Here is a 25,251-nt window from a genome sequence, read left to right on the forward strand (position 1 = left end):
ACTTTTTGCAAACTATTGTGTCTTTATAACTGTAACTCAAATATCAACATTATGTTTAATTTTAATGAAACAAGTTTCATGCAAGAGGTTGTTGGAAATGTTTTAGGTTATCAATCTGGCTTTTTTGCAAAAAAAAGAGCACTACTGCCATAGGTGAATAACTAAAAGATTCTGCTTCTGATTTACTGTTGTCACACTTTGAGCATTCACTTCAGTGTGCAAACTTACATCATAAAATTCTATTGTTTCATCATTTCCTTGGACGCAATTGTTGTGAATTTAGTGTTCAAAGATTCATTAGTTTTCCCAGCATAGAATTATTCCATCATTGTGAATGCCTCATCAGTGTCACTTCTGTCTTCATCTATCTTAAACTAAGATCCATCAAGTATGCTGAGTGCTGTTCTGCCAATAGGTACTGCAATTTTGATTTTGTTTGTATGCTTAATGAGACATGATTCAATCTCATTGCTCTTTTATATACTCAACTGAAGGTTTTCCAGGGGCTTTCTGGGTCATGTGCTGTTTTTGATGTCTGCAAAATCTGCATATTTTGAATGCTGGGCTCTGAGATGATGCAGTAAAATTAAGAATAAAATAGTTTTTTTTTTGGTTTTGGATAGTGCAATGCAAACACAAGAAGACAAAATGAAATTAGTGAAATGAAACGAATGATTTGGCTGAGGAATGCATCTAAATTTATAACAAAAATGTATTTTGCTCTCAAGAGTGTAAGTGCAGAGCCTGGTCTGCAGAGGTCAAGAGAGAGATGGGTGTTGGTCTTAGGTGTCGTAATATCAGAAAGATGTGGGCCTGATTGGTGTTTGGATAATATGACATCAATTATAAATGGAAGACATGGATTAGCTCAGTATAACTTCCTACACCAATTATATCTTACACCACAAAGGCTACATAGGTCAAAATCTGAAATTTTGGAGATGTGTTTTAGATGTGGGATTGAAACAGGAACATTTTTACATGCATGTGGTCGTGTATGAAGGTGAGACCTTTTTGGCAGGATATCGCTGAAACATTCACAAGGATAACAGGGGTTGTCTTCGCGGATGACTAAGAGCTTTATCTTTTGGGTTATTTTATTTAAATAAGTAATAAATTAACCAAATTCCAAATTTCTATTGTCAAATTAGCTTTAGCAGTGGCTAAGAAGTGTATTACAACTTCTTGGAAGTCCGACACTCCCTTACTCATCACACGTTGGACTGCAGAGACGAAGAGTTGCAGACCTGTGCTGAAAATTACATACAATCTAAGAAATAAGTATGATAAAAATTATAAGTAAGAAATAAATATGGCAGCCATATTTGGTCAATAGAGGGGCCCAATCATAATATTGAAAATAACAGATGCTGTTACAATATGAATAGATGTGACTTCCCCATATAGATCTTTTATAGATTTTTCATGGATAGCATAAGTGTGAGTTCTGAAGTGTGTGGTTTTATATTTTGTGGGGGGGGGGGGGGGGGCTTCTTTGTTATTTTTGTATGAAAAAAATTTATATATTGTGATAATGAAGATTTTACTATGTCCATTTATAAAAAAGATGAAAAATTAATTATTCAAAATGAAAAGACAAAAAAGGTTGAAGTTCAAAAGAATCAGAACTGATCACTATGGTGTATAACTTTTAATTGAATTAAAGCATCAACTGGCTTCAAACATAGATGTGATGCTCTGTGGGAAATCTGAAATAAAGTCAGAAAATACAAGAAACATTCAACTAGTTGTACAGTATCAAGGGAGGGAGAGGGGTTGCTATTTCAGGTTAATCTTTACAAAACATATTTAAATGATACAATAAATCCCTGGTATCTGACACCTGTGGGGATTGGTAGATGACAGTTAAGTGTATTTTCTGGTTGCTTGAGATTTACTCTTACAATGCCTAACTCATACACCCGCATTAAGAATAAACAGTAGAAAAGACAAAAGACTAAAATACTTCACTGTACAAACTTCACTTGCATGAATATATAAACCTTACAGCATTTTATTTTATTTTTAGTCACATTCTTTGAAAACATTTTACTGTCACTGCATCTTCAGGTTCCTTCCTGCCTGAAAGACGAACAATAACGTTATAGATAATTAACCTCTCCACCCCACCCCTCAAAGTTTGCAGATGAAGTCTCTGACCAAGGGTGATTCTTACTAAGAAGGGATAAGGCAACATTTTAAGAGAGTCACCCCCAACAGTGAGCAGCATCAGCCAGCTCTTCATACAACTTTAATCAAGCGGCTGCTACGAGCAAAGCACGACCAAGGCACTCTACTGGCTGAATATTTGCTCCCTTCTTCACCAAATGCTTACATGCTACTTTAGAGAACATTTACTTTTACAATTTTAAACTTCTGTATTTTTAGCCTATTATTTTATTCTTGCATTTTAAAAAAATAATTTTTTGCCAGTTGCTTGAATTCTGGATACCAGGGTTTTTATTGTATAAATAAATTAAAATTATTAAGCCAATGTTTCTTGACCTATGCTCATCAAGCATAAGCAATTTCTAAGAGGTCAACTGGTGAGGGCCATGAGTTATTCCTGGTTGTCAATTATTTGGTCCTTTAACTCTGGAAAGAATATCTTGTACATAATGTTTGAGGTTAGGAAGGCTCTACCTTACAATAATGAATTGATTATTTTTTTCATTATTTATCCCTAATATTTACAACAATTTTCCTGCTGCACAAACAGTTAAGAACGTCAAATTAATTCTGGGAATCATTCTCTATTACTCATGCTATCACTTTGTGAAATATCCAGTTTTTGTGTGATTAATTTCAACAATTATTTAACTACATTTAACAATGTGAACTAATTCATTGAGGTGGTAATGTCACACAGAAATAGCACCTTGTGGGCTCCAAAGCCCCTTGTTTGCTTATACCTAAATAGTAGGTCATTTTACAGAAAGAAAGTTAATGTTTCTTTATTCTTTTCAGACACAGTTAACAAGCTGGCATGGAAGAAAGCCTTATATATTTTCTATCCAAATGCCTGTTTAGTTGAGTGTGCAGTATGTTAATTGCATCTGGATTCATTCTAACTGCCTGTGACTGACAGGACACTGTTGTACTGAATAAATTAATCACTTAATGAGCCATTATCAGAATGAACAGATGGTCATTTGAACAGAAGAAAAGCAATGCTCATGCTGTAAGTGTTAGTTGAGTTTATAATGCGATGCACTGCAAAAAGACAAGCCTTGTGTATAATGCAAAGTGAGAGAGAGAGAATATTTTTTAAATTAATTTAAGTTTCTTTCAGAATATTTGGCTGGGTAGTTCCGGGGAATCATGAAGTTGTATTCCAATTGATGTATTTCTGACTGAGAATTATCATTAGAGTGAGAGATCTGATGCACAAGTCAACATCTCAACTTACAATGGTTCCCATTGTCCAAGTTTTTCTTTAAAAGTCTTCATATTGTTGGCTCGAGTCCTCTGAGGTTTATGTGCGGGTTTTCAGGCTGAGTCTAAGAAGACAACGGGAGGGGGGAGCTTCTACAAGGTGCCACACAATGCTGCTGTACAGAAAATTAATGCATCAATGTACATATATGGATGTGAAACAAAGGGTGGGAAAAGACTTTGAATGTTTTTCATTTTGTAAATAATTTATTGTGAATAAAGTCTATTTTTGGTTTTAATAAAATTAGTTACAGCGACAATGCTTCTGCAGTAACAAGCATCGAGGAAAACCTTAAAATGACATGCTGTGCCAAGTCAATGCACAAATTTGTGTATTGCACTTGATCCCAGCATCTGCAGATTTTTTTTTTGTTTAAGAAAGGCCGTCAAGAATTCTTCTGATATTTTCAGCAAGTCTCTTCTATGTTGGCACTCACACAGCACAGATCTGCCTCCACTGACATTTCACAGCCTGTCTGCTTCTGTGTGTCCTCTGTGATTGTCCTCTTTTTGTTTAACCACCTGACTTGAGGCCCTGTGGATAAATTGTGCCAATCATGGTCATCAATGGGAAATGTAAAATTAAGCAAATATTTCACTGACTGAAATTTCACTCAAGATGCAGAATAGTGAGAATTTCTTTGATACATAACAGAATTTTGAAATAATATGTCTTTATGAGTCCTGCTTAAATTTTCTTCTTTTGACTTCCAGTCTTGCCTTTCTGAGAAATAATGGCTAGGCAGAGAAAAATATCAAACATTTTTGAGTGACAGAATCTTTAAAGCAATGAGATTAAACAACAAAATTGATGAATGACAATAAATTAAGAAAATCCTTTGAATGTTGGTGTTAATATTGATGAAGGCCTTTCACCCTGGATGATTTAAAATTTCCAAGATATCTGCCTGCTATCTTCTCATTTCAGGTTTATCCTTCACTTGAATAAGCAATGTTTGATGTCTCATCCAAAGACTGATACTTCTAACAATGCAGGACTTCCTTAATACTTCATTGGACCTCAGCTCATATCACATATTGAAGTCTTTGTGCAAAGATGAAAAGTCCCTGCTAATTAAGCTTACTTTCTGATCTATGTTCCAGTAACCCCATCTGTCCACAGAACATTTTTAAATATAATTACCTCAAAAGCCAGTATAAATATTGCATCAGTGTATAAGTCACTCCTCGCTTATGAGGACTGCACTTTTAGGAAAATGCATTTCAAATTTCAGATTTATTGTCAGAGTATATACTTCTTTGGCTTGGCTTCACGGACGAAGATTTATGGAGGGGTAAATGTCCACGTCAGCTGCAGGCTCGTTTGTGGCTGACAAGTCCGATGCGGGACAGGCAGACACGGTTGCAGCGGTTGCAGGGGAAAATTTGTTGGTTGGGGTTGGGTGTTGGGTTTTTCCTCCTTTGTCTTTTGTCAGTGAGGTGGGCTCTGCGGTCTTCTTTTTCCCAGAATTTCCACATTAGTGGTGAAACGTACACATATAAACAAATAAAGAACTGTAAACAGATAATGAAATGTAAGTAAACTTAACTGTTGATGGAGGGGTAGCAGCTGTTCATAAACCTGGTCATGTGAATCTTGTGGCACCTATACCTTTTTCCTGATGCTGGCAGCAAGAACGGAGCATGTGCTGGATGGTGTGGATCCTTGATGATTGCTGCTGCTCTTTGATGTCAGCGTTCCCAATGGTGGAGAGGGTTTTGACTGTGATGTCCTGGCCTGTGTCCACTACCTTTAGTATTTCTTTACATTTTTTACATTGATAATGAGAATAAAATATTGTTTAGAAATTTCTCTGTAGTCTGACCACACCCCTCTTCAATCTTGTGATTCTGTCCTATTACCTTATAACTGTGGCATGGTTGGCATAGCGATTAGCACAACGCTGTTACAGCACCAGTGATCGGGACTGGGGTTCAAATCCCATGCTGTCTGTAAGTAGTTTGTCCATTCTCCTCATGTGTGAGTTTTCCTCGGGGGCTCCGGTTTCCTTCCATCATTTGAAATGTAATGGGGGTGTAGGTTAGTTGGGTGTAATTGGATGCACAGGCTTGTGGGCCGAACTGGCCTGTTACTGTGCTGTATGTCTAAATTTAAATTTACATTTAAAATTTAAACCCTCTATGATCTATTGTAATTTTTGCTTATTTTACTTACTCCAACGTTGGAAGATGTGCCTTTGGTTTCCAGGGTTGTAAGATTGAAATGCACTACTATATCCCATCTACCTCTCCATTTCTCTTGCCCTTTGAAAAAATATTGACCATTTGCTCTCAAATCTCCTTTTGCATCCCAGCGTCAAAGTTTTGTTTATTATCATGTTGTGAATTACCTTGCTGACTTGAAAGTGCTGTGATGAATACAATACAAACCTATAGAACAGAAAAAATGATAATATGAACCAAACAGAAATATTATGAGTTGTGTGAAAGGGCACATAAGGTACTTCCTTGGCAATTGAAGGCAGAACAGATTACAAGAACAATTAATGGAGTGGAAACAGAGACAAATTTTGTTAGTTATAATCCTCAAGAAATTAATGAAACTTTAATAGGATTTTATACCAAGTTATATCAATTAGAATCCCACAAAGATGTTAACAGATATGAAAACGTTTTGCCACATATAACATTACCAACATTAGATTTAACTGAACAAGCTGAGTTAAATGCTCTCCTTACCTTAAGAGAGGTGGAGGAAGCATTAAGTTCTTAACAAAGTAACAAATCTCCTGGAGAAGATATATTTCCACCTGCATTTTATGAAAAGTTTAAAGATTTACTGATACCTTTGTTTATGGATGTTTTAAATCAGGTGTTGCAATCCCATACTCTCCCTGAATTATTCTAAACAACAATAATTACAGTGATACCCAAAAAGGATAGAGGTCTATTAAAGCCATCATCCTATAGACCTATATCTTTATTACATTCAGATTATAAAGTCATTGTCAAAGTTCTCACAAATAGATTAACAAAATATCTACCTAAATTGATAAGTATGGATGTAATGGGCTTTGTGAAAAAGAGATAGTCAGCTGATTATAGAATTAGATTATTGAGTATAATTCATTTAGCTCAAAAAGGAACTGATTTAAGTGTAGCAGTATTACTAGATGCAGAAAATGTATTTGATAGATTAGAATGGGATTTTTTAATTTAAAGAATTGTAAAAATTTGGATTTGGACAAATTTTTATAAACTGGATAAAAGCTTTGTACAATGAACCCAAAACTAAACTGGTAATAAATGATCTAATTTCTGCCCCACTTAGATAAACAAGATCTATTAGACAAGCATGCCTATTATCATTGGCATTATTTATGTTAGCTATAGAGCCTTTAGCAGAAGCAATCCATAGGGATCTAGACATTAAGGGTTTTAGAATTAACCAAGAGGAACACAAGATTAGCTTATTTGTTGACGATGTGCTGATATATCTGACAGAGCCAGTAAATTTGTTACAACACTCAGTTTAAATGGCTGACAAATGGGATATTTAGAAGTTTGTTCAGATAATAAATTAAAATTTATATAAATTGAACTATTTTCCACTACTTAAAAACATTGAAAAAGATTGAAATAGATGGGCAATATTGCCTAAAACATTAGTAGGAAGAGTTAATTATATAAAAGTGTATACATTTCATATATTAATACCTCAAAAATTCTTTCAAGTATTAAGTAAATATATTAAAAATTACTTATGGAAAGGAAAGTCTCTATAGAAAAATTATTATGGAAATATGATCTCGGAGGATTACAGCTCCTTAATTTTAAATATTACTATAGAGCAGCTCAAATGAAATTTCTTACCTCTTTTTTTGAAGAGGGGGAAAATCTGCTTGGATAAAAATAGAATTAGGTAAAATAAGAGAGAGAAAAGCAGAAGATTTTATATATAAATGGGATGCAAATTTTATGACTGCTGAAAGAGATACTCTTTTATTGATGCATTTGATTCAAATTTGGCATAATGCGAATATAGAAATTAGAATAAAGAATAATTTATCTCTTAAAACTCCTTTGACACATAACAGATTTAGTTGTATATTAGATAACCAAATTTTTGAAATTTGGTCACATAAATGGATCAGATATACTGAACACTTTCATGAGCAAGGGCAATTGATGTCGTATGAACAACTTAAGAATAAATATGGTATTCTTAATAATACAATATTTTGTTATTTTCAAATTGGAACATACCTAATTGATAAATATCTATCAAAGTGTAGTGATATAGAGATTCTATTAAGAAAGGGAAATAAAAATAAATTTATTTTAGCAATTTATCATTTACTTCAAGTAGGGACCCTTAAACCAGGGATTCATAAATCTGGACAAAGATAGCAGACAGATTTAAATGTGAAATTGATGAGAAAAAAATGGGCTGATTTATGCCAAGATTATATGACTAACACAATAAATGTAAGATATAGATTGGTGCAATATAATATTTTACATCAGTTAAACCTCATGCCACAGTAATTAAATAAATTGAAATCAGATTTATCAGATCAGTGTTTTAGATGTGGCAAAAGAGGTGGGAACTTTTTTACATTCAGCATGGTCTTGTGATAAAGTAAAAACAGTTGGCTAGGATTAGGAAAATTTTTTAGAACACATTACAGGAGCCCAATTTCCACAATTTATTCAGAAACGTTATAGGAATAAGATCTAACTTGAAATTAACTAGATATTAGATAGCATTTGTTAAAATTGCATTAGCAGTGGCCAAAAAGTGTATTGCAGTTGCTTGGAAATCTGAATCTTACTAAGTTTGGAATGATAGAACTGGGAAATGTATAGTTGTATTCCTCCCGAGAAAATTACGTATAATTTAAGGAAAAAAAAATGATATATTTTAACAAATTTGGTGCACGTTTCTAAAGGTTCTTCTTCACCTCTAAGACCTGTGTGGAATCCCATTAATGATGAAATAGATATGAATTTTAGATTAGAACTTTCACCAGTCTATCCTTATTCTTGTTCTTACATTTTTCTTTCTCTTTTTTTTTTTCCTTTCTATTCTAACATCTTACTATGAATTCTCTTTTTTTCTTTGTTTCCCTTGGTATTGTAGGGGGAGGGGGTGTTGGGGTATTATCATCATGTATTTGATACTCAATATATTGTTATATTTTGAAATATATTTGAGTGCATGTATGGTTAAAATTTTTAAATAAAATATTCAAAATGCTGTGACGTAAATGGCTGTTGTTATTCATTACTTTTTATAATTAGCCAAATATAGGCTGTAGAGTTTCAAGTGAGTGCACATTGTTGCATTCACATCATCTTGCTCTCAAACACACAAACAAGACATTTAAGAAGTTACTTGCCAGTGTTCATTTGGAGTTAGAGTTCTACCATAAAGCATGGAACAGGCCCATTGGCCCAACTCATCTATGCTGACCATCTTGGCATTCAGGGCTAGTCCCATTTGCCTGCATTTGGCCTAAATAATTCAAGATTCAAGATCCCTTTATTGTCATGTAATAAAGACAGTGTATTGTTACACGGAATTTGTTTTCTTCTCCCATAAGGCAGTCAGATTTGCCATCACATCAACAGAAATTGCCTGAAGTGTTAGAAAGAGAAGCAAAAGAGAGTCCCCTCAGAGTCAATGATATTCCGTGGATTTGCCTCAAGTAGCCACACAGAGTCCAGTCCAAACCATCAGCAGCCTGAGCTTCGGATCCAAACCTCTGATATGAGCAGGAACACTTCAGTGTCCTTGGCACCCTCTCGCATCCCAGTTCCAATACCTGGTACTCCTTCAGCCAGTTTCCAGCAGTGCACAATTGCCAGTAGTCCACAGCCTAAATGGGTTCCTCACCTCGTTTCAATGCAGAAGCCCTCACTAGTCCGCCACCACGGTCACTGTCCTGTGGATTGTTTCCTCTGCGTCTCCTTCTCGAATGTGTGGTCATCCTGTGTTCTGGTGCCCTGCACCAGTCCTCTGCTTCCCTGGAAACTGTACTCCCTTGTGGCTGCTGTGGATCATTAACCCCACTCATTCATATTTTGGTCCAAATGTCTTCTGTATGTCAAAATCATATTTATCCCTATAGTTTCCTTTGGCAGCTCATTTCAGATAAAAACTACCTTTGCAGTGAAAAAGTTGTCCGTCAGGTCCCTTGTGAATCTTAGTCTCACCTTCTATTTCTAGAATGATCTTCTATGGGGAAGGAGGAAAACGTGAGACAATTCAGCTTATCCATGCCACTCATGATTTTATAAACCTTTATAAGCTTTACCCTCAGGCTCTATAAATTTGCTGATAACACCATAGTTGTCGGCAGAATCACATAAAGTGTGTAGGAGCGATATAGATCAACTGGTTGAGTGATGTCACAACAGCGCTCGCTGTCAGGAATGGATTGTAAAATTCAGGTAGGGGAAGCCAGGAAAACACAAACTAGTCCTCATCGAGGGGCCATCAGTGAAAAAGGTAAGAAACTTCAAATTCTTGATGTCAACATCTCTAAAGATCTATCCTAGGGCCTCTATGTTAATGCAATCATGAAGAAGGCTTGTCAGTGGCTTTATTTCTTGAGGAATTTGAGGAGATCTGGTATGTCATCAAAGCCTCTTGCAAATTTCTACAGGACAGCATTCTGACTGGTTGCATCACTGTCTGGTATGGAGGTGCTAATGCAGTGAATGGGAACAGGTTACAGAAGGTTGTAAACTCAGCCAGTGCAATCATGGGGATTAGTCTTCACTCCATTAAGGCAGAGATTGATAAGTTCTTGATTTGCCAGGTTATGGAGAGAAGGCCAGGCAGTGGGGATGAGTGGGAAAATGGATCAGCTCATGATTAAATGGCAGGGCAGACTCAATGGGCTGAATAGATTATTTCTGATCCTATGTTTTATGGTCTAATCTTTAAGAGGCAGGGTCTCAAGAAAGCAGCTTCTGTTGAGAATGTAAGTTTTAAAGTTGGAACCAAAAATAATATAGCAGAGAACATTCCATGGTATGTTTTGATAACATTGGACAAAAACATATTTTTCAAAATTCTGCTTCCTGAAAATAAATTGGTGATTATAATAGACAACTTCAAGCTAAATATAAAGATAATTTCAGATTGAAATTGGAGAAACATTAAATTATTTTTTTTTATTGAATTTATTATGTTTAATTGCATAATGATGCTGAAACATTGTGTTAGTTCCACTGATCTAAAAATATATTTTGATGATTTTTGTTGTACTGATGCCTCTCATGTCAATTTTTGACAATAGTCGGCCACCATTGATGGATTTCAGTTGACCTGATAGTGCTTTCACCATGTTTGTCACTGACTGCAGCAAGATTAGTAGGGAAAGAGTCCAAGTGCAAATGCAGAAAATGAATTTTCAATGACATGTTGATTTCATAGTTTTATATGCTTAAAGTAGATCAACCTCCTTTGAAGAAGACTGCAGAGCCCACCTCACTGACAAAAGACAAAGGAGGAAAAACCCAACACCCAACCCCAACCAACCAATTTTCCCCTGCAGCCGCTGCAACCGTGTCTGCCTGTCCCGCATCGGACTTGTCAGCCACAATCGAGCCTGCAGCTGACGTGGACTTTTACCCCCTCCATAAATCTTCGTCCGCGAAGCCAAGCCAAAGAAAGAAAGACTTAAAATATGTCAGGAAATCACATAAATGGTTCACATCTAAAAACAGTATGAGATAGGAAAATTTTAAATTGATTTTCATAATCAACAGGCCAAAATCTATAAAACACAACCAAAACTGTTCGGGGAGCTAAATCTTCATTATCCAGTGTGATTCAAGCTGATTATGAAGAACAACTCCATATTTGGATAAGACAGTAAAATACTATTAACTATTGGGAAAGGGACTTAACTAATCCCAAGAAACATCTTGAGAACTGTACTTGTATGGAAAAGTCCGAATGTTCTGGAAAACTGATTTTTATCTGTAGAATTATGAAACTTGTGAGCCACGAGGCAGACTCTCTTGGGGTGAGACGAGCTGGTCGTGGCTGTGCTTCTGGTTGTTATGGAGTTCTCAAGCTTTGCAAAGTGAATTTAAAAAGTTTTTGCAGTTGCATTTGTGTGTGTTTATCAAGCAACCGAAGGTCAACATCATCAAGGGCCTTCACCACCCAGGCCATGCCCTTTTCTTACTGCTACCATCAGGAAGGAGGCACATGAGCCTGAAGACACACACTCAATGTTTCAAAAATATCTTCTTCCCCACCACCTCAGACTTCAGAATGGACAATGAACCTATGGACATTACCTCACATTTTCTCTTTTTTGCACATTTTAAAAAAAATATAACTTATATTTACAGAATTATAATTTATCATAATTTTCCACCTTGTAATGTTCAATACTGCGGCTCCAAAACCACAAATTTCTTGAGATATGTTTATGACAATAACCTGATTCTGACTACGTTCCAGGGAATAAAGACACAGCTTCTTAACGTAAGGTCTCAAGTCTCAGTCATCTTCTGGAGAATCTCTTGTGCACCCTTTACAATTTACTGACATCTTTCTTGGAGTGGGTGATTTGGTCTACCTTTGAGGTAAAGGAGACAAGTACTTCTTTCAAAATCTGAAAAACTTGATGTAGGAGACAAGGTAAAACAAAATCTTGCAACTAAGTGGTAGGTACTTAAGAATCCCATTAATTAGAGCTGTTGAAATGAAGTGAGTTGGGGGAATTCCTTCCAACTGTGGAATGGACATTTAGTCATATGTGATGTCAAAGTTATCAGGTGAAACATTGATCCCCAGAAATGCAGTGTTTGCCTTCAGTCACCAACAGATGATGAATGAAATTGGAAATATAATGGAATATGTTGGAAACACAATCAATCAGGCAACAGCTGTGGAAAAAAAGGAACAGTTAATGTTTCAGGTTGAAAATGCTTCATCTGATCAAGAAAAGAGGAAGAAAATGTTTTTGATGGAACAGAATTTGTTTGAAATCTCTAAGAGGGTTTCTAGAAAAAAAATGTAGTTAGTCCAACCAAGGAATGGGCCTCACTCAACCTTCTATTGGGAAATGAGCCTTGCTAGACAATCGGAGTTTCCTTGGGAGAGCATTTTGGGAACAATGACAACTTATTAAGATAATTATGGATCATGGTAAGTTTGGGCCTTGGGGAAAGTGCAAAAAGTAGGAGAAAGTTAAATCACAATATTATTAGGCAATGGCAGGAGAGAGTAAATTTGAAACAGTTGTTATTAGGTAAACAATCGATATGTGGAATCATGATGTCTACATGGATTTTATTAAAGCAATAGACTGATCTAGAAGATAAGTATCAATGGAGTTGTGGATAGTGAAGAATATTGTCAAAGGAGACATAGAATATAGATCAGTTGGAGACAGGGGCAGAAAAATGGCAGATGGAATTTAATCTGGACAAGAGTAAGGTGATGTACTTTGCAAGAAAACAGGAACATGTGAAGGCAAAGACATGTAGGTCAGAGCTGCAAGAAATGCTCAGCACTCTGGCAGTGTCAGTGAAGTGTAGAAGTGAACCTGAGAATATATCATTGGTGAATAATTCAAAGCATACTGGTTCTGATGCACACAGAGAAAGCAGGTTACCTGAAACTGTTGAAATCAATACTGAGCCCTGAAGTCTGCAACAAACCCAAATGAATGGTTTTCCCTCATCTTGTATTGTGCCTTGTTTGGATCAATGCAAGAAGCTAGGGAGAGGTAGGTCAGAGTGGGACTGAAGTGGGAAATGAAGGGTCAGGCAACTGGAAGTTCAGGATTGCCGCTGCAGACTAATCAAAGCTGCTCTGCAAAGCTTTGTGTCCCTGGATAGTGAAAATAGATGAGGTAAAAAAAAGACATTGAACCTCCTGCTGTACTGAATTTATGATTTTCCATTTCTACACAGTCATTTCACTCAGCAAGCTGGAACCTTACTGATACAACAACAATTCATCTCAAAGGCTGTCTAAGCTCTAATGGTTCACTTTTGGAATTCTATGCATATTTAAAGCACCTGACAAATGGATGCTAACAATATCTAGTCATTGGCACTTTGCCTGCATTCTTTAGTGCTTTTGCACTTACGCACTCAGTTGCATTGAGCTCACACTGTCCTTGAACACTTCTTGTTTCTTACAAAATATAAACTAGACAAAGGAACTTTACAGTAGAGTATAGGCCCTCAACGCTGTGCCCATCGTTATAAATTTACTCATCGACAATGTAATTCTTCCCTATCTCAGAGCTCTCTATGCTTACATCCATGAGTCTGTTTGTCTTTTAAACGTCACTTTTGCAATTCTTTCCACTATTACATTCCAGACATCCACCATTCTATGAGTAAAAACTCTTACCCCTGACATCTTCCCAAAATTTCATCCACTCACCTTAAACAGATGTCTACTGATGATATTATTGCCCCAGAAAAGAAGGGCTCTCATAATCATATATATTTCTATTAAGTCACCTCTCAACTTTTGTTACTCCAAAGAAAAAAGCCCTTGTTCAGTCACCCTTGTTTCATAAGGCAGTTCTCCAACATATTGGTAAATCTCTGCATCCCCTCTAAAGCTTCTACATACTTCCTGTAATGAGGCAATCGGAACTGGACACAATACTCCAAGTATGGTCAAACCAGAGGATATAGAGTCAACCACTATCTCACAGTTTTTGAACTCATTCCCTCACTAATGAAGACCAGCACACTATATGCCTTCTTAACCATCCTATCAACTTCTGCAGAAACTTTGAAGGATTTATGGACTTGGAACTCAAGTTCCCTTTGTTGACAATTCTGCCTTTAACCATGTATTTCTTTAAGTTTGACCTTCCAAAGTGTATCATTTTATACATACCTCAACTGAAATCCATCTGTCACTTCCCCTCCCTACACTGCTTTATGCCTACATCCTCTTTTAACCTACAACAACATTCTACATTATGCATAACATCTCATGCCATCTGCAAACATACAGACCCATCCCACCACTTTTTTTATCCAAGTCAATCATTAAAAACACATAAAAAAGCAGGGATTCCAGGATAGATTCTTGCAGTATGTCGCTAGTCAATGACTTACAGGGAGATTACGTTCCATCTACTACCACCCTCTGCCTTCTGCAGGCAAGCCAATTGTGAATCCACACAGCCAAGTTTCTGTAATGGACACATCACAATTCCTTGTACTGATGCATGCTCTAAATTAGTGACTTTCAAACTGCTCCCCTCCACCTTAAGCCATCCCTATGCCATAAGTGCTTTGTGATTGGTAAGGGATGGCTTACAGTGGTAGATGAGTGGGAAGGGAAAGTTGAAAACCACTGCTCTAGACCCAATTGCTACTGAAATATTTTGCTTGAGAAAAATTGTAATTTCCTTTGAAGTTATGAAACCACACACATAATGAGTCAAATAATGACCTTAAGCAATCCCTCTTACTAGAGAGGCAGCATACCATCCAAGAATCACAATCTTTTCCATAGAATCTCCAATCTGTTTCCCTAACCAATAAATCTCCTATCACCATCATTCTACCCCTCCACATGTGCCCATTTCACATCAACTGAGTATATGTTAAGGCTTATGTATAAATATGCCTCCTGAAACCTCTCCATGTAGAAATAGCAGGCATTTCCACATTTTGCTTGAATATTCTGAACAAATTAAATAAAAATATGAGTGCTTTTTAACAATAAATGGAGGATCAGACGTTGCTGTTACAGAATTTTGTTCAGCTAATGCATCTGCGTCAGATTGCAATGTCGGCTGTAAATTTTTATTCAGGAAATACAGTTCCTTCAATTTCACACTCTTCTGTTTGCTTTACACAGGTGGAATACTAGAGAACATCATAAATTGTTCCCCATAATGCATTTCCTTCGGTGAGCTGAACATTGTGCTACATTTAAAGAACTCATTAATAGATTCTCTGTGGGTCTACCTGCTTCCAGTTCAGCTGGGACTGTGGAAATGTCATCTGTGGAAAAGCATCTGGTCAGGGTTGAGCAATGTAAATTGTGACATTCGATTGATATCCTTGGAGTTTTTGCTTGATTACCTTTGAGGGTCAAGGAGAAAATTTAGCTGTGGATATTCTACTCCCTGAGGAGATTAAGTAGCTCAGGGAGGACTGTGATAGCGCAAATTGTACATGGTCTGTCGCAAATTAGCTTTACTCGTTCCACAGATTTATTCTGCTTTCTGTGCTGTGGAAACTTTGCCATGGTGAATGGCACTGGACTTCACACAGACATGTTTCCAGCCACTTTCTTTGTCTAGTGAACCTCACCAAATTTAATTATGTTCCTTTTCGCTTTAAGCTAAGCTCACAGCATGTGAGTTAAATGGGATCACTGTTTAACATAGGTTGAACAGATTTAATGGAATTTTTACACAACGATTGTTTTAATGAATCTCATTAAATTAAAAAAAAATGTATTTCCCCACACTGGGATGAGAAATTTACTGTACAATGTGACAATATGGGCATTGTCCCTGACAACTGCTGTCAATTGACTTTATTACTGGCCTTATGTAAAGCTGAAGGAAAAAGGGGAGCCTTTTGCCTGGGACCTTGAATTTATGGATAGCTTTGAACTGTTTGATTTTGTACAAAGTCCACAGGAAATGACAATTCATAGTACTCCTTGACTAATTGCATAAATTTATCAAAAAGTTTTAGGTTTTAATCGGAAAGTTAACACTCCTTCAGAATTTGGGTTGAGCAAATAACAAGAAAATATTCCCTTCGGCAAGAAGATCGGTAATTGGTAAAAAAAATGAAGTGTGATATTTTGTTTTAATGAAGTGAGTTGTTATGACCTGAAATATACTGTCTGAAAGGATGATAAAAGCAAATTCACTCATAATTCTCCCGATATAATGCATGCGTATATGCCTGCATGAAAGAACAAAACTACAACATTATGGTATATGAGCAGGGTGTATAACACTCACCAGATTGCTATTTAAACAGCTTTCCGAGGCATCTTGGACTGCATAGCCTCTATTGGTACAGCATGTTTCGATGTGTTAAATTTGTTCCACAACAGAGAAGAGGTTCTGCATCAGTGATGTGGAACAGTTGATTACAGTTACAAACTCGTGTTAGCCAGAGATACAATAAAGAGTATCACTAAACCGATCCAGTTCCTGAAGTTGTGTGGTTCAGATTTTCAAGGCCATGCCAAGTTAGTATCTTGCTTTGTGCACTGAGGAAATGGCTACATTCTCTCATTATTCTTCCATTTCTTTCTCCAAATAAAAGCCGTTCATATTTTTAAATTCTATATCATGCATATCCAGAAATATGACACCTCCCCACTGGATACTGAATGCTACAAACGCATACAGAAACAAAAAAAAAAGTAAGAACGAAGTTTGAGGAATTGTCCTAAACATCTTGCTTCAGATCCTTCAAGTGGGCATCATAGACTTCATGTCAATAAACAGAGTACCCTCTCCATCCTTCACATTCATTTATTTTAGACATATCAATGTCTGATGGAAATACCGGCATAAACCACAGAGAAATTACATTCAAATTGAAATAAAATCATCAAGGATCTCTTGATTATAATTACCAATTCAAAGCATGAATGTAAAACTGGATGTAGCGTTAAATGAGGGTAAAACATATTTATCTTTGATCACTGATTAGGTAAAGCTGATTGAAATTTGTATTCTTTTACTTTTCCTAATGAAGTCACTAACGAGTGGTCCATTGCAGCAAGAATGAAAGTAAATTTAGGCATAAAGCACAGCAACAGGCCCTTCCAGCCCATGAGCTCATGCCACCCAAATAACCCAATTAATGTACAACCCCCGTATGCTTTGAAAGGTGGGAAGAAACTGGAGCATGCAGAAGAAACCCAAGCAAATGTGCAAACTCCTTACAGACAGCACTGGATTCAAACACGGGTCATTGGCGCTGTCATAGTGCTGCACTAACCATTAACGGTGCCACCTTTGTTTTAAGGAATAGCCAGTTTATCCCTAAGTATACAGATGAATGTTTCACCAATCTACTTTTTCATTGGTATTACTTGCAGGAGGAATGCACCGAAGAGGAAAGACACATGCCCATTTCGCTTTTGAATGGTGGCATTTCATCTTTTACCTCTTGAAGAGCATCCAGAGAGAATGCAAATACAATGCATTTTACAACAGTGTACAAATGGTCTTTACTCTCTTGGTTTGGAGTTAGAGGTCAAGAAGTCCTTTTGGTAAAGACTTTATAACCTTCTGCTTCCTGGCCATGTGTGCTACCATCTGAGTCAAGTTTGCATATGAAATGATAGAGGTGATAATTTCACAGAAGAAAATTGAAGGAATGCAGCATAAATTTAAATTTTCTATTTTCAAAATAATCTAGCCACCTGACAACTCCATGCAATATCATCTATCCCCTTTCAGGATGTTATCAAAGAATTAATTTGGTTTTGCATATTTATTTACTCCTTTGACTTATGTTGCGAACTGGCAATTATCATAAATTTATAAGAAATGTTTCTTGTTTATTTTTCGTCATCACCTAATGCAGAAAACACAATCACAGAAATTCTGATGTCACACTAAAAGGCAATTGGAAAGCAATAAAGCAAATGACACTAGCAGGTGTATGCTAGCTAGTACAGGGAGAATCTAAAACAATATTCACATAATCTGAGTTTTAACTCAAAGTTTCCCAGTTTGCGTTGATTATTCAAATGATGTCATATAATGCTAAATCGCCCTGATTGCCCCTAATTTTCCCAAAGCATTCCAGAGCACCAAAGATGGTCAATAGTCATAGAGATTCTAGTATGTATAAAAGAGATTCACCTGAGATCCTTTAATCTAGGCACTGGGTAACTATCATTGAATAACAACCTGAGTCTCAATGTGGACAAGATGAAGGAGAAGATCATGGACCTCAGGAGGACCGGAAACATCTACCCTCCACTATACATCAATAACTCGATAGTGGAGAAAGTAAGAAGCACCAAGTTTTTTAGAGTTCACTTAACAAATGACCTATCGTGGACACACAACATCTCCTTACTTCTCAGGAAAGGACAACAGTGAATGCACTTCTTGAGAAGACTGAAGCGGGGAAGGCTACCAGCCACCATCATGTCAACCTTCTACAAAAGCTCTATCTTTCAGCTACTCCCATCAGGAAAGAGATAGAAGAGTATGAGAGCCAGCACCACCAGACTGAGAGATAATTTCTTACCACGGGCAAGGAACTGCTCGCACTAAGCTTCTGAGACTCCATAATATTCTCTAAATAAAATTTATTATATATATACATATATGCATATTTTTCCTGTGTCCGCAAGTATCTTATATCTGGTTGTGGGCCTGCATGTTTTACATCGAGGACCAGAGAACGCTGTTTCATCGGGTTGCCCTTGTGAAATCGGATGACAATAAACTTCAACTTGAACTTGAACATGATAAGAGGAATAAAGCAATTATAGGTCTTGGAAAATTTAAATGAGATCAAGTGAAAAGGCATGGTATATGATGCAAGAACAATGAAAGCATAGTTTTAATGTAAGAGAGAGATTTGTGAGCTGGCTGAGGGGCAACCAGTTCACTCATAGGGTGGTAAGTATCCGGAACCAGCTGCCAGAAGCAGCTATAGAAGTGGGTACAACTACAAGGTTTGAAAGACATTTGGACTCGTATATGGATAGGAAGGATTCAACAGGATATGGGCCAAATGCAGCGATATGGGGCGAGCTCAGAATAACAGCTAAGTCCGAATGAACAAGTTGTGCTGAATCGCTCTGTATGGCACTGAGTCAATAAAAGTCAGCTGTTTTGATTTTAACAGCATTTAAACATCAATGTAATTTTCAGCTGGTGCAGATACCAACTCGTACAAGGGAATACTGCTGTAAACTGCAACACTGTGGCACTAGCTACCATAACCATATAACCATTTACGGAGCGGAAACAAGCCATGTTGGCCTTTCGAGTCCACACCGGTTCACTGATTTTGTGCGCCCTCTTCAGGCATTGGTGATTTTAAGTGTAGTGTATCTTTGAGAATTTTAACATCTCATATTAAAATATTCAAAAACATTGGCTTTGTGGGAGAAGCCAGTGAGTGGCCGTGGACAATAGCTTCTCAGACTGGAGGCCTGTGACTAGTGGTGTGCTGCAGGGATCGGTGCTGGGACCAGTGTAGCTTGTCATCTAGATCCACAATCTGGACAACAATGTGGTGATTGGATCAGCTTGTGGACCCTTGCATGGAATTCAACACAGCATGAATTCTCAATATTTAATGCATGGTTCATGCATTATGAAGCAATGTATTTAGTTAATCAAGCTGATGCTCTGAGAATAATAATAAAGTGTAAATAAAAGAAAAAAAATTACATTACTTTTGTAACATTAAAATTCTCCTGTTCTTGACCGTTCTTGCCTTCATCCAGCTAATACTTTTCTGGAATCCTCAGAAATCTGGCCTCTGACTTAAATTCAAAAGTTGGTGAAAATCTCAGACATGCACATTCATTATTACAACAAATCCCCTGGTATCTGACACCTAATGCTAGATGCCAGATAAGTGCACTTTCTGGTTGCTTAAGATTTACTCTTACAATGCCTAACTAATACACCTGCATTAAGAATAAACAGTTTAAAAGACAAAATATCAACTTTAATTCATTTTACTTGTTTTATCAGTCACATTCTTTGAAATGCCACTGCATCTGCAAGTTCCTCCCCTTCCTCAAAGCTGACTGAAAGATGAACAATAACATTATAAGTAATTAACCCTCCTCCCCCAAGTTTACAGATAAACCCTCTGACAGGAGTGACTCTTACTAAGCAGGGATAAGGATACCCTTTAAGAGAGTCACCCCAACGGAGTGCAGCATCAACCAGCTCTTTATCCTGGATGATGCCATTGCTGTTTCAAACATCTTTGTTCAAACAGCTGCTATGAGGAAAGCACGGCAATGCACTCCGCTGACTGAATATTTGCTCCCATCTTCACCAAAGGTTTTTGTGTTGATTCAGAGAGCATTTACTTTTACAATTCTAAACTTGCGTATTTTACCTATTATTTCATTCTTATTTATTTTAATTTTTAAAATTTATTTTACTCATTTTTTTACCAGTTGCTTGAATTCCAGATACCAGGCATTTTACCATATATTTAACTTATGACTTTATGTTGTACAGTATGTTTTTACCCAAACCCCGAACCCACTCCCATTAAAGCAGGAGCAATGCACATTAAAAGCCTTTTTATTACAAGATAATTTTAATTACCCTGCTGTCATCAGGATGGCATAGATATTTTATACAGGGAATTGTGGTCTTTGCCTTTGAAAAACGTATCCAAAGAAATGGAACAGTACCAGATTAACATTCCAAACTTCTGCTGCCAAACCAGGGGAGTGCAGCAAAGGGATATGTGATATGGATTCAGACCATACAGCCTGTATACAAACAGCATCTTAAGTGGCTACTAAATAAGAGTGAGCTTGAAATCACTGAAATCGGCAGAATCCACGGGCATCTGACCAATTACGGTGCAGCAGTTTTGGAAAGATGGTGCTTACTCCTGTTGCCAGTAGAGTAAACACTAACTCAATAATTATATTATCCTGATCTCCTGCTGAAGTGTGCAGGCTGATTTGTGGTACTCGCAAAGTATCTAATTTAGGTTCTCCTCTTCTCCCAGCTCTTGCCTTTGCTTTTCAGAGTATCTTGGATGGCTAAGGCTTTAATCTTGCACATTCTAAACAGAAAACGCTTGCTTGTAAACTCTGCAACCCTATTTTTAATTGGGAAGTTTTCGACCCTTTGTCTTTTAAAGCCTGCCATTTCTCCTGTTTGATTTTATTCCCTTTTAAATTCAGCAAGAAAGACATCCATCCTTTGTATTTATATTTTTATTGTGGACTGCATGTTGATGTAATAATTGTGCCACATTGCCTCAATTTGTATCACAAGTTTGCAAAGTTAATTTTGCTCGCTGTGTATCATCTATTTGAGAGATTTTTGATTTAAGTAGGACCCATCAAAGCCTATATCCTATCAATTTTCTAACAGGCTATGTATTTGAACATGGTTTCTCTAACAGTTTCAGGATGGTGCTAGGTTGTGTCTGCTAAACAGGACAACGAAGACTTTGCTTCCTGAAGACTGTTGGGTGTTTTTTTAATGTACGCTGATCACGAAAATCACCTTAAAAACTTACTATCACATACCATTTTTAAGATATAACCTACGTTTGAGATTTCCTATCATATTTTAAATCTACTTCAAGAATACAAAACCATAAAGTGCAACATGTGGTGCTGTCACTAGGACATTGCGACAATGGAAAACTGATATCAGGGCAACTGGAATCTATCAACACTGGCCGATTATTGTTGGACACTGACACGAGAGGCATCAGATGCTGAGTACAAATGAATATCAGTGGCAAAACATTTTTAGGTCAGTTGAACTAATGTAATGTGTCAGTATTATTATGCAATTAAACAGGCTAAATTCAATAAAAGTTAATTTAATGTTTCTCCAACTTTCTACATAATGGAGCCAATCTGAAATTATCTTTGTATTCAGCTTGAAGTTGTTCATCATGATCGCAAATATTCTTTTGGGAAGCAAAACCTTTGAAAAATATTGTTGTCCAGTGTTGATACTTTTGCCAACTTTGACTTCTAATTCTTATTCTTTGCAATGGTTTTTGGGCAGGAATAACATATTTTCTGATGAGTTTCAAAAGCAAAAAGCATCTCCATCTTGGTCAGAATGACTTACAGCACATTTGTATCAGCATATGTATTCTGCAGATTTCCTGAACAAATTCCCATGAAAAAAAATAAGGCATTTCCAAAATATGGTTATCGCACAATTGGAGTATTATAACTTCTTCACAGAACTCCAGGCTCCACCCTGTATTATTAAATAAGAACTACATTTCCCAGCATGCAATGCACACATTTGGGCAGAAACTGGAAGTGACATATGAGGGGAGTGGTCGCTGGAGGATGGTTGAAGCAGCTCAATGAAAATAAAGTTAGTTGAGTGTTGAACTCATTTTTCTTGTAAGAACAGGCATAACATGATGTCAGAAGTGTCTGAGTGAGTAAGAGAAGACAATAGTTTGTAAGCATGGATAAGTTAAGTCCTCCCACAATAATTGAAAATGCATCAAAGAGTGATTCAACATTTATTTAGAAGCTGGTGGAATGGGAGAGACCGATGGTGAATAGAAAGGATCTATGTTTCTGCACGCAATGGATGAAGATGATTTGAGCATCTATAGCATTTTTCAAATTGATGAGACAGCTTTTAATTCAGACACCTTGATGATAAAATTTGAGGAGTATTTTGATCCGAGTAAAAATGTCATGTTTGAGAAATTTAAGTTTTTCTTCTGTGACAAGGTATGAGCTTTGACCAATACTTAGCCGAGCTTCACACCCTGAGTAATCCTATGAATCTGGAGATTTGAAAAATTTACTCATTAAAGACAGCTTAGTTTGCAGAATCCCAGATAATGGACTTAGAGAAAGAATGATGCATGAAAAAGATTTGACTGGAGAAGGCTGTGAACATGTGTAGGGCAGCAAAGTCCACACGAGTACAAGCTAAAGAGTTGCACAGGACAGACACAAAAAAATGCATTTGATGAAAACAAATAAGCAGAGCACCAGGAGTTTCCCAAAGCAACAACAAAGAGGTAGGCTCAAACAGCAAATGCAGCAGGTGTGGAGGTAGATATATTCCAAAGATGTGTCTTGCCTATGGAAAGCCCTGCTGTAAATGTGGAAAGAAGAACCATTTTGCAAAATGCTGCAAAGCAATAGATACCAAGAGAAAGGTGTACACAGTAGACGAAGAAATGGAGGAATTCTACATGGATTCACTACAGTCGGCTGCTTGCAAAAAGAAATGGATTATTCTAGAGCCAGCAAATGAGACAGTCGTTCAATTTAAGCTTGACACCAGATCCCAGGTGCATCTATTATCTATGGACAATTCCAAAACCTTCACCAAAAAGAGCAAGATTTATCCTGTGAAGTTAGAAGTGACAGGCTACACTGGAGAGAAAATTCCAGTAAAAGGGGGATGTATAGTGACCTTCAAACACAAAGGGTGGCATCTAAAATCACAGCTACTGATTGTAGAAAGGAGAGTGCAACCAATATTAGGAATGCGATTATGCGAAGAGCTTGACATGGTGAAAAGAGTTTTCATACTGGCTTCACAGACTGAAGATAAGCACACAACACTCATGGAAGAAGAACAACTACATTGGAGAAGCAATAGCTGAATCAAACTCATTACATGATGTGAATGACAAACTGGAAAATGAGTTGGAAATTAAGGATGCTTTCTTATGCCACCTAGAAGACAAAAATAGACAGTTATAGGAAGGTCTGGAACTTGCCGAACAGAAACTCCAACAAACAATGAAGCGAGCAGAAATGCTACCAGAAGTAAGTGGTAAAATTGCCAGTGAAAGGCTGAAGAGTAGCATGGCAACATAGAAGAACATTGGAGACACTTAGAGACTCAGCTTGAAGAAAAGAATCAGGAATTGAATGATGGCTCCAGAAAGCATAAAGAAAATGGTATGAAGAAAACCTTCGGTTTGTGGCTGTTACGGGAGGGTGTGAAACTACATCCGGCAATAATTCCAGTTCAGATGAAAGCTCATCTTCTGAATCAGAGGAGGAGTTCGAAGATAAAGAGAATTCTAAAGACAAAGTCAAGGCTAATTGTGATGTGTGGCCAGATCGACCTAATGGGTTAAGATGGAAACTGCAAGCATATCAAATCAAGAGCTTGACAAGGTGAAGAGAAATGAAGAAGAAATTGGCAAAGTGGAAATAAGAGAGAGGTATAAAATAAGTGAAAAGGTGTTGTCAGCATGCAAAGTACCGAAAAAAACAGCTAAATGATCAAAGGCAATGGATAAGAAGTAAAGAAGTAAAGAAGTGAGACTCTGTGTCTCTGCCTTAAACAACATCCAGCATGAATGTTTCCGTGTGTCCAATCCGAAAATGGCAGTTCCCATCATGGCGAAGGATTACCTGAGTGGATTTAGAGAGATTTCACCAAAAGTCCTGCAACAAGTGGTCAACATGGCTGATGGAACTGGCAATACTGCCCTTCACTACAGCGTGTCGCACTCATATTTTGAAATTGTGAAGCTGCTGCGTGATACATATGTGCGCAATGTTAATCAGGAGAACAAAGCTGGCTACACTGTTGGCTGCTCTTGCTGCAGTGGAAAATGAGAAAGACATGAAAAGTATGGATGAATTATTTAGCCAAGGAGGTGTGAATGCTCAAGCCAGTCAGCTTGGTCAGAGAGTGCTGATACTTGCAGTGGGACATGGTCGGATGGACATGGTGAAAGCTTTTCTTCTCTGAGTTGCTGATGGCAAAATCCAGGATGATGAGGTGAATAAGCATGCTCAACAGGGAGAATCAGAGATACCAGATGCAAGTGTCATATCTTTCACAGCCGAATAGGGCCCTTTTGATGGAACTAGAAAATGCATGAAATCATATTTTACGTGAAGATTAAGTTAGTTCTGCTGACATAAGTAGTTCCTTGGGAGTGATCTCTCAACATCCGGTGACCCATCGTGATGTTGACGAACTGCAACAGCAAAATCAACAGCTACTGGTGACTGTTTGTGAACTTGCTGATAAACAGGAACCTCTTCACGGATCTTTGAACTTCAGCTGAATCTTGTGGGTGCCCTGAATGAACTCAAACAACTTTATGAAGCCCAAAGTCATCAGATGCAACTGGTGGAAAGATACTGGCCATGGAATG

The 25,251-nt window shown here is 37.1% G+C and overlaps 1 long non-coding RNA gene across 1 annotated transcript in view; it reads left to right on the forward strand.

Moving 5' to 3' along the window:
- The first annotated feature begins 320 nt into the window (after positions 1–320).
- LOC138742827 (uncharacterized) overlaps positions 321–25,251 on the forward strand; it is a 50,736-nt gene continuing 25,805 nt past the window's right edge. Inside the window, exon 1 of the long non-coding RNA XR_011344436.1 lies at positions 321–415. This is a non-coding gene — a long non-coding RNA (uncharacterized lncRNA). The remainder of the gene's footprint in view (positions 416–25,251) is intronic.

The sequence above is a fragment of the Narcine bancroftii genome, chromosome 9, assembly GCF_036971445.1.
Source record: "Narcine bancroftii isolate sNarBan1 chromosome 9, sNarBan1.hap1, whole genome shotgun sequence".
Lineage (NCBI taxonomy): Eukaryota > Metazoa > Chordata > Chondrichthyes > Torpediniformes > Narcinidae > Narcine > Narcine bancroftii.